Source organism: Tachysurus vachellii, chromosome 1, assembly GCF_030014155.1.
Source record: "Tachysurus vachellii isolate PV-2020 chromosome 1, HZAU_Pvac_v1, whole genome shotgun sequence".
NCBI lineage: Eukaryota > Metazoa > Chordata > Actinopteri > Siluriformes > Bagridae > Tachysurus > Tachysurus vachellii.
This window is the reverse complement of record NC_083460.1, coordinates 9,946,157-9,957,852: the sequence shown is the minus strand read 5'-3', so window position 1 is coordinate 9,957,852 and position 11,696 is coordinate 9,946,157. Positions and strand designations below refer to the sequence as shown.

Sequence of the window (11,696 nt, the reverse complement as noted above, 5' to 3'; positions counted from 1 at the left end):
CCAACACCTGCTGCCTTTAGATCAGAAATTACAGCTGAACAACTATTTACAATGTATGGCGAAGATAACTGTGACTCAGCCTCAAAATATTCAGTCGACTCTTCAACATGAGAAACATTACTTGTATTGACGGTACCTTGAGGATATGAAAGACCATATTCTACAGAATCAACTAAACTGCTTCCATGGCACTTAATAAGATTCTTTCTTAAATCAGAATCAGAATCAGGTTTATTGGCCAAGTGTGTTGACACACACAAGGAATTTGGTTCCAGCTGTTTGTGACTCTCAAAAGTACAGACATAAATAACACTATACTATACAAACTATACAAGACAATGCAGACGATAAGACACAATATAGACAGAATGAGTATTAAATATGAATCTAGAATATGAACGATCAGTTATGTACATAAAGTGTGGGAGTGCAAATAACAATATTGTGCAATATTATGCTTTTTGTACAATATATAGCAGCAGTAATGTGTGTAATATATACAGATGATTTGATGATTGACAGTCCTGATAATGCAGTACTTATTGATATGAAGCAGTGAATATAATTATGGTGAGTTGTTAATCAGGGTGATTGGCTGGGGAAAGAAACTGTTCCTGTGTCTGGCAGTTTTAGTAAGCAGAGTTCTGTAGCGTGTGCCAGAAGGGAGGAGCTGAAAGAGGTTGTGTCCAGGGTGCAAAAGGTCAGTGGTGATTTTTCCTGCCTGTTTTCTGGTTCTTGTGTCGTGCAAGTCCTGGAGAGTGGGCAGGGGGGCACCAATTATTTTTTCTGCTGTTTTTACTGTGCGTTGCAGTCTGTTTCTGTCCTGTTTTGTTTCTGCACCAAACCAGATGGTGATGGATGTGCACAGGACAGATTCAATGACTGCAGTGTAGAACAGCATCAACAGCTCCTGTGGCAGACCATACTTCCTTAATTAATGTAGAAAGTACATCCTCTGTTGGGCCTTTTTGATGATTGAGTTTATGCTGCACTCCCATTTCAGGTCTTGGGAAATGGTAGTGCCCAGAAACTTGAAGGCCTCCACAGATGACACCGGGCTGTTGGATATTTTGAGGGGGACCAACCGTCATTTGGTTTTGATCCTGCAGTGAATGCCGTCAGGGACAAAGACTGCTTAACACACAGGGAAACTGCTTACCACACACATACACACACATTGTTGTAGACCCTATAGAGGAATAATCTATATGATCTACAAAATAATTATAGCTACAGATGATTAAAATGATTTCTATTGCCTTAATTTAAATTTTATATACATGTCCTCTGTCTGACTCCAAAGAAAAGCATGATGTGGATTGATGATTTTTTTCCCCCTAAACTAAATTATGTAAAACAGTGAGTCCAGGCTTTACCTTTTATAAACAGGGTCTCTGTATGTAGGATCATATGGGAAATAAGAAAAAAGAAATGATTTATTTAGCACCTTTTTATTGAGTACGTACTTTCACATTCTCCAATATGTGAGTGATTTACCAAAGAACACTTACCAAAGTTTTTGTTCCTGTTTTTCTTTGGTGTCCATTGCCTAAAATGTATATAAGACTTTTTGTTATAAACGACATACATTTTTTTCAAAACACAACAACAATAAAAATATTAACAAAATATGACTTGATTGTCTTTTAGTCCTCTGAGCATTTTACTTCATTTTGAATTGATCACCATCGTCATTTCATGTCATGTTCACCTGCCACTGAAAAGTCAATGTTGTGGAGACATATTTTAAGCCCTAGAAACAACATGTTCCATCTGCTGCTTCTTCCAGTCCATGTGTGTGGTAGTGAAGGAGTCCAGACCTAATTCCTTTCTTAATGAACACTATAAATTTAAATCAATAAAAATATTTTTCATAAATTTAAAATTATGAAAATGTATATACTATTTTGTGTAAAAGGGACATTCAATCCCTTTTGTATGTCACAATTTGGAAATACATTCTAAAACACAATCTAAAATACAATTTGGAAAAGAAAATGAATATAAATAATCTCTAAAGAGCCCTGAGCTCATTTGACTTGACAGTAAATATTTACACCCTCACTAACAAAAGTATGGATTTGGAGAACTGTAAATAACTGATTGTATAAGTGGGTCTTGTAATATACCCAGATCCAGTAGATGGCAGTGTGCTCCAGGCTAGAAGGATGACCACAATCACAATGACAGTTTCTGAACATCACTGAAAAACCTAGATTGGTTAAATTTGTAGAGTAATACATAATACATGCTGCAGTGCTGTTTGTCTTTAATGTTTTTTGTTTTTTTCAAACAGCAAATGGCAGAATTAATTTAGAGGCAAAGTCGTTAAGAGAAATAACTGCATGACAACTGGGCACATTAACATATTTTTGCTTTGGTTTCAGAGATAGCAATAGTCATTTGTTACTTTAAATCATTGCCATGTTTTAGAAGAAATGCAGGAGAAATAATTATGTCAATACAGTAATGTTTTTATGTCTTCATTCATTCTGCACCAAAGAACCTTTTTCTAAACATTATAGGAAAAAGTGTAGGTTTCACTGACCCTCTTAAGTAACCACTGGACCATGCATTACAAAACACTTTGTACAGGGCTGCATTTGCAACCATGTTAGCTTTAATATGTTACCAACATGTAAAGAAACAACCTATTCTGCACATAGTTCCCATGACCAAATGGGCACATGGGAAAATTCAAATATGGATGAGATGAAGATGAGAGTTCTCATGAAATGTTCAGCGGTGGTAGAGCATTAACTAAAGCTTGTGTAATGTATCTGCTGCATGATTGGCTGATTCTATATCTATGCAATATCATACAAACAAGAGAGTGGTTAAATATTGTCATGACTGTGATTTTGTCTGTATGTAGTCATCCTTATTAATCATTTGTACATTCCTTTCCTCTAGAAGTCCCCGCAAGATGTTTCAAGTGCATGTGTATATTCAGGGGACAGATATATAGTATTTTAAATTTTAAGTTAATCTTTTTTAAATTCAATTTAAACTTTAATTGCATATATTCAATTTTTATCCTTATTTCTTTCTTTTTCTCTCTCTCTTCTGTTTCCATACTTCTGTAAAGCTGCTTTGAGAGAATGTGAATTGTTAAAAGCATATACAAATAAACCGAATTGAACTGAATTGGATTCAGGTGTGAATGCAATAGCCCATAAATCTTATAATAAATACTATGTAAATGGTGTAATATCACCTGTCCATGCAATAATCAAATAACAGGTCTCCGTGAGGTTTTAGCGTAAGGCATCCACATTGACTTTACACACGCTAACATACATTGTATAACTGTTTGTATAACACACGTTGTGCTGGGCTTCATTCACTCGTTCAGCTCCTCGTTACTGATTTGCCCACGCGCACAGCACTCCGTCACTAGCCATGGGTTTCCACGTGAGTTCTAGTCCTGCCTTACATAAATAAACCGACAGCTCTTTTAGCCAATAGTCACCTACGAGCCTTTGCGCCCGCCTACTTTCATTGGAAGCGCAATTTTCCGAGCCGATCTGATTGGTCGAAGAGAGACTTGGCTTGGCGGTGTTTGAATTGAGGTCATCGCTCGCGCTAGAGATTCAGGGCAACAGTGTGAAGAAAGACTGAACCTATACGAGTGCAGTGTGTCAGAGTGCAGAGCTCAGTGACAGCAACGTGAAGAAAAAGTTCACTAAAAAGGTAGGCTGTGTGGTTTTTTTTTTTACTCATTAAAGTGTTCTGATTGTTTTCTACTCAGTGCTGAATGTATAACACTGACATTTCATTGTGTGATGTAGAATGGAAAATTTCCTTATAAGGGCATACTTTTTTATGATGATCCTCCTTGTAATAAGGAACATTATACACTGACGTTATACACTGAGAATATGTGTATGTTTGGGGCGCGTCTTTAACCCACATTGTGTAAACACGCGTGTTGCGTAACTGTGTCACAGAGTGGGTCAGAAGTCTGATACTGTCCTTAAGATCACATCAATAAAAAGAAAAAAATGCATATATACCTTATACGGATCCATTCTTTAATGCTATTTGCATTTAATCACATGATGTATTTTGCCTCTTTACTCCCATGAATAATCTTCCAGTGCAACAAAGTGGGAAACTGGATAATACTTGAGAGCTTGATCCGGTTAGAAAAACGTGTCACAACGAGCTTTCCGTGACACTTCCAGCCCTGTGGGCTCACTATCTGATGGACTGGAAGATCAGAGGTTTCACCGCCTTTCGCACACACTTTGCCCTCTTATACACGGCACATCTTACATGAAAGTAACTTGTTCAAGAGTTACTACATAGTTACAACTATGCAGAGTTCTCGCTTTAATAGATAGATAGATGATAGATAATAAACAGACAGACAGACAGACAGATAGATAGATAGATAGATAGATAGATAGATAGATAGATAGATAGATAGATAGATAGATAGATACAGGTAGATAGATAGATAGATAGATAGATAGATAGATAGATAGATAGATAGATAGATAGATAGATAGATACAACTTGTCATTGCATACTAAAAGTACACAGCAACGAAATGCAGTTTGTCATCTACCAGAAGTATATATAGGTATTTATGTAAAAATATGTAGTGCAGGGCTATTACATTGAAAAAAAAAAGTGCAATCTGTTGTAAAGGAACAAGTAAAAGGTTAAAAGGTTATGGCATTAAAAAATGTGCAAGCTGAATAAACACATCCATTAAATCTCTCTCTCTCTCTCTCTCTCTCTCTCTCTCTCTCTATATATATATATATATATATATATATATATATATATATATATATATATATATATATATATATATATATATACATATATAAACACACATATATATATATATACATACATATATATATATATGTGTATATATATATATATATATATATATATATATATATATATATATATATATATATATATATATATATATATGTATGTGAAATATTAGCATAGCTGTATAATAATTAAATCTGGTGTGTTTCATATAACATCCGTAAGTAAAATATAATATATATATTTTTTTTGCAGAAAAAAGTTTAGAATATTGTAGTAATATTTTTGGATTATGGGTCTGACAGTCTAATTTAAATATTCATTCATTCATTTATTCATTCATTCATTCATTCATTCATTCATCTTAGGTGCCTTGCTTTATCCTAGTCAAGTAATACTAGATGTGACAGGGAAATACACTCTGGATTTATGCCAGTCATTGCAAGGCACCACATACATACAAATTCACACAACTTCCACCTAGGGGCCATGAAGTGTAGCTAATCTACCTAACAGCATGTTTTTTTGGGAAGTAGATGAATACTGGAAATCTGGAGAAAACATTTGCAGAAGATGTGAGAGTCCACACAAACATTGGATACTGTTTATGATTCTTATTTTCTAGATTATTTTGACTTCAGCTGTAAACACTCATATAGAAAACAGCAGTACTTTAGCTAGTTATTTAGCTTGGGGAAATAATAATGAAAGACAAGGGAACTTTGCAAACTATGGCCTTTGCGGGAAGAGTCACTGCAAATCTTGCAAAGTTATTCTGTCTGATCACCTTAATCCTATGAATAAACATTTCAGTCCTGATGGGAGTAGTCTCTCCAGGATGTTCCACCCAACATGCCCAGGGCACAGGAGAATGGTTTAATAGGTATGGAAATAGCCCCTTCCAGCTCCATCGTCAAAACTGCACATGGGGGAATATCTCCTGGAAGAAATATCACCTTGTACAGGTTCAATGTGCACTGAAGCAGATCAAGTGGCTTGTGGTGGACCAACACCTTATTGATTGCTCTCTAATGTGTCACCAGTCTGTGCAACAATTGGTTAAATATACTATATTCAGCTTTCTAGTAAGCTACTTTGAAAGGATTAACTCACAATGAAGAAAAATAGCAGTCTTATAGGTAGCTTACCCTTTACATTACATTGTTATTGGTTGTTGCTGATCACTGTGTTAACTATTTACTGTGTGTGATTTATTGCTAATACTCCTGAGTGTGTGTATGCCTGTGATGTGATGTGTGTGTTTGTGAGCTAATTATTAAAACTGACCTAGTCCTAAATGAGGTGCTCCAAATACCTTAATCTGCCTTTATCCTGTGTGCCTGTGTTTTTGAAACTAATTCAGCAACAACTCCCTTGCCTGCTAATTACTCAGCAATTTTTGGCGATGAATTTTTGTGGTGAAGGAAGCTTTCTTTAGAACACTGATGTTTAGTGGGTTTTTCTTTCTTTAATTTCTTATTTAATTTCTTTCTTTCTTTTTTTTTTTTTTACATATTCAAGCTATTTTTTTTTTTTTTGGTGTCATTAGAATTCCATCCGTGGGCTGTTATTGAAGATAACGATATTGAAGAATGAGTACAAAGACGTTTTCTTTTGAAAAGAAATATATGAGAAAGAACTAATTGCAGACATTCATTCAAGTGCATGGAAACTGGTGGGCGGTTGAGCCATCTGGTGTTTTCTCAATCAAAATTAAGCAGGGACTCGCTTTTAAAGATTTTATCATCTAAATATTTGGGATGATTTTTGGCTCATGTACTCATGTACACTAGAGATATTCTCTCAGCACATCATCATACTTGTACCACACTCCATATCAAGCTACTGTGTTATTTTTGTCTGAAGCTTTTTGCTCTTATCCAACTTCAGTAACTGTTTTATCTTAAATGGCATAAATGTACTTCTGATAGATTTTTTATGTTGATTTCAACAGCTTACAGCACAATTCAAATCCCTTATCTCATTGTGTGGTTTTCTGCACTCACACAGATAGCAGGGAGTTTAGAATCACCAGGGGTTGAATACATGGAAATGTGCACTGGAGAAGAAAGGGTAGATTTTGCCGGCAGTGCTGAAGTGGCGGCTGTGTTATTGCATACCACACAGTTAGGCGTGGAGGAAAGGCTGATGACGCACATTGAGACGGAAAAGCACTTTTTTTTTAGAGAGGCATTCTGGCTATGAGTCACGTACACACATACGCACATACAGTACATGCACAAATGCCTTCTATTTAAATATTTACATGTATATATAATGTATCACTTAAAATAATTTAGCTAATGCTAAAGTTTTGTGTCTTTAAAAATGTTAAAATAAAAAATGTTTTAAGTGGGTTTTTTTTACTTAATAGATTAGATTTTTTTAACTTAAAACATGACATTAGACAAATCTGTAATATACTGTAGTTAGTTATGTTTCTGTCTTTGTTTTTATATCTCCATTTACCTATTACAATGGGCTGTTCTCAGTGTCTCTACCAATTTAATGTGAATAAGTAAATAAGAAGTGATGGAATCAATACATTTATTTTATGTTTAATAAAACTTATTTTAAAATTGAAAAACCTTTCACAGTGTAAAAGACTTCTGATACAAACTATTAGTTTAATCACGTTCACAATTTATTGATAGGTCAAAGAGTAAAGATTATTTGAAAGCTGCAAATCCAGTGGAAAGAGTTAATGTGTTTATCACTGTGCTTGAATAGCCTGGTTTGACCAAGTGACAGCACACACACAGACACACACACACACACACACACACACACTGACATAAATGAGAATTTGCTCAGCTGCTTCTGTCTCAGCAGAATCACTATAACATGACCTGATTTTCCAACACCAATTTACTTGAATTATCAGGACCTTTTAATCTGAAAGTTTCCCAGTGGTAAGAAGGTTTGACTCTCAGTTTTGAATTGTTTTAACATAATGGACATTTTATCAGGACACCAGCAAGAAATTCAGCTGTAGATGACCTTGAAGATATGTTGTATGTGTGTGTGTATACATATATATATATATATATATATATATATATATATATATATATATATATATATATATATATATATATATATATATATACACACATACAACATACAACATATCTTCAAGGTCATCTACAGCTGAATGTGTGTGTGTCTATATATATATATATATATATATATATATATATATATATATATATATATATATATATATATATATACGTATATATGTACATGTGTATATATATATATATATATATATATATATATATATATATATATATATATATATATATATATATATATATATATATTGGGGTCCAGTTGCTGTGGGTTCGTATGACTAATACAAAATTGTCTCTGGAGATTTACGCTCAGCAGATAGTGGGTGGAAATTCAAAAAACAATTTCTTCTTTCACACATCAAGCCAGATCTTGGTAATTAGCATTTAAATCTCCAGGTCTCCAGTGTGCTGAAAACTAAAATAAAACCAGACCCAAAAAATCAAGGTGTGTGTTATTGGCTTTGTGTTTTTGGTATGTGCAAGCTGACTGGAAGAAATTAGGCACTGGGTTACAAATGTAGATTATTAGGTCTTCTACATTGCCAGGGAAATACTGAATAATGGCCTGGAAAAGTGTTGTTGGTTTGTACTTTTCATCTAATGTAACACAGTATGTGGACAAACCATGCTAGACCATGCTTGTATTCATTTTTAAACAGATAAATGTGTTTTGATTACCAACTTCCTGAAACTTAATTTCTTAATTTTCAGTTTGCCTACTAGTTATTTAATCTCTTAACATCTGTGGTAGGGATTTTCTGATTTCTGATCATAAATCTGTTCTGTTTTTTGTTCTTTCTACCAAGAAACTTAACCATTATCCTTCCTTCCTAATAAACATGCATTTGCCATCCTGAGACTAAGCTTTTGCAATATAATGATTTAATCATTGCTTCATGATATTACACTGCCATGATGTCCAGTGACAATTACCTACTTTTACTACTTTTACTGATCGACTCTCTACATTTTGTGCTTCTATTTGAAAGTTCTTTTGCCATGCTGTGAAAGCTACCACTATCCATCTTGATGCTATGCCTAATCCTCTAATTAAAACATGTCTGCTTTTACCATGTCCACTCATAATCCTGCCCTTTCAGTCCTGGCACTATTCCAACCAGCGTGAAACCTGCAGCAATCAAGTTCTTAAAAAGTCAGGGCTTGACCCAGAGCAGCTCAGTAATTACTAGCCTATTTCCAAACAGCCTTTTATGGAAAAGCTACCTATGCTACCACGTGGTAGCATCTTAACCCAAAGAATGCTTTGCCTCAAACACCCTGTGTTTAAAAAGTTTCAGTCATATTTAACCTGTTCTTTTCAGGGTTCAAGCAACTCATTGCTAATTAAAAAGTAATTCTGGGTGGTTGAAAATAGTTGCAAAGAATATCTGAACAACTATTTTTGATATACTATGCCATGACATACTTCTGCAGCTCTCAAAAATGGTCAGACAAATATGTGATGTCCCTGCCTGGATCTAATATTTTCTCTCTGATAGACAGCAGTTGGTTTTAATTGATAGATTTAGGTCAGAATTGTCTTCACACTTTATTATATAAGATTTCCCATGGCTTAGCACATTAATGAAATACTCTACCTTATCAATGTTATCATTTATTGTTATACTAATGATGTTCAGATTTGCATACACACTGAATCCTCACACGGACAGCCTCCTCCAGCCAAAGTTTATAAAGTAAAGCATCTTATCACTTTACACTACTGGTCCAACACTGGTCCAGTAGTGTCATGACAATAATCTCTTCCTCAACGTGGGGAAGACAATAGAAGGAAATTGTCATCTACTTCAGATGAGGACCTCCTCAGCACTCCCAATTAACCATCAACGATGCTGCAGTGGAGAGGGTGAGCAGCACCAAGTTCCTAGAGCTGTATATTTCTGAGGACCTCTCCTGATGACAAACACCTCATCGCTGGCCAAGAAGGCTTAGTCATGCCTTTACTTCCCCCACAAACTAAGGAAAGCACGAGTCCCACCTCCTCTCATGTGCTCCTTCTACCGGGGCAAAATTGAGAGCATCCTCACCAGCTGCATCATGGTGTGGTACATTTAATACAGCCAGCAAGATTATCAGTTTTTCTCTGCCCCCCTTATGGACATCTTTCACACCTCATTAGCAGAGCCATCAGCAGGGCTGCTGATAGGTCACACCCGCCAAACCTCTACTTTAGCCTGCTACCTTCAGGGAGAAGGTACTGGATCCTCCAGGCTCCCTTTACAAGACAGCTTTATCAAACAGCCTTACCCAACAGGCTGTCAGGATGTTGAACTCTGTCCATTACCTCCCCCCTCTCCCACCTACTCCTGAACTCCTGAAAATCTACAGCTCACTCCACACTTCTTCAATGCACATGAGACACTTTACACTCTCTGTAGAACTCTGCACACATGGACCATGGAACATTTGTTCCAAAAGCTTTAAATCTAACACTGTTGCACTTTATACATTAGTCTTTTTGCACTACTGTCATACTGCTGCTATACGTCTTGCACCTTACAAATTCCTTCACACTCAGTATTCAGAATGTTTACATATATTTGGATGTATATTTGCACCTTACAAATTGTTGACATATATTTTGGACGTATAATTGTTAATATATTATCGAATTCACTGTTTATATTTACTCAGATGTATATTCATTCAGATTTAAGAGATTTATTCACTCAGTTTATATATGTCTATTTATTACAAGTACACTGCTGTTTCCTCCATATAAACCTGTTTCTGTATTACACTAACTGCTGATATTCTTATACAAAATTTCTATATTGCATTGACAAAGTAAACACTTGATAAGAGAGAAGAGAAACGATATTTTGATTCCTCTGTATGTCTGCACATATGGTTGCATTGACAATAAAAACTTTACCTTGAACACCAGCTTAAACCTCCTTAAACAAGCCTTGAAGTTACTGAAGTTAATTACACCATGCTGTAGCACAGATGCTTGTCTTTGTGTTTTTCACATCTAGACTCAATTATTATAACACTATTCTTTACAAACCAGAGCACAGACTTTATTAACTTTTATCTAAATGTTTTTCTGGCTTTTCAGCTAGATGCAAATTAAAATTCCCTGAATGGGAAAATATGCAGAGTGTGAAAGATACACATTCACTTCTACTGTAGTAGTTACTTATTAATTAAGTAGTGGTTATAACAGACTGGACTTTTGTCATGATCTACATTGCACAAGAATTGCTGAACATTTTGTACTTGCAACTACAGAGTATATTTGTTCAATCAGTGTACGTGCTACCAATGAAATCTGAATGGCTGCTTGAAAACTTCAACAAGAAAAACGGAATACTTGATAATGGCAGACGTAGTCTCTTATCTGCAGAAAGTGTCGTATCTTTATGTAACTAATTACCATGTTGTAATAATAATAAGGCAATTTCATAATCCTGCTAGGTGACATAAGACAACCACATAATAGGTTTGTGTAAATATTTCTATACTATTATTTATGATGTTTAAATAATTCTATATTTCGGAAATAACACATCTTGTTCTTAATTTATAACGTATAATGACACTATTTTACTTTTGAGAAATAATAGAATTTTAATTAGAGCTATATTTTTTAATATCTATATAGTTTTTAATTCATTCTAGTGCAAGATTCTAGATAGATTCATTTTTAAAATAATATATACTTGTAATGTACAGTGTGAATGAATAGGCAGAAATTAGGCATGCTCTCTCTACTGGAGTATGATAGAGAAGATCTGACTGGAGCGTGGCAATAGTGCCACATGACTACTGGAGTAGATTGGGTTTTCACTGTTGCTGTGG

At 34.9% G+C, this 11,696-nt stretch overlaps 1 protein-coding gene across 5 annotated transcripts in view; it reads left to right on the top strand.

Moving 5' to 3' along the window:
- Positions 1 to 3,541: 3,541 nt before the first annotated feature.
- The window catches only part of per2 (period circadian clock 2), a 41,878-nt gene continuing 33,723 nt past the window's right edge, over positions 3,542 to 11,696 (top strand). For all 5 annotated transcript variants that reach the window (XM_060871489.1, XM_060871484.1, XM_060871472.1 and 2 more), the window contains exon 1: positions 3,542 to 3,693. The gene's annotated coding sequence lies outside the window, so the exon portion shown is untranslated. The remainder of the gene's footprint in view (positions 3,694 to 11,696) is intronic.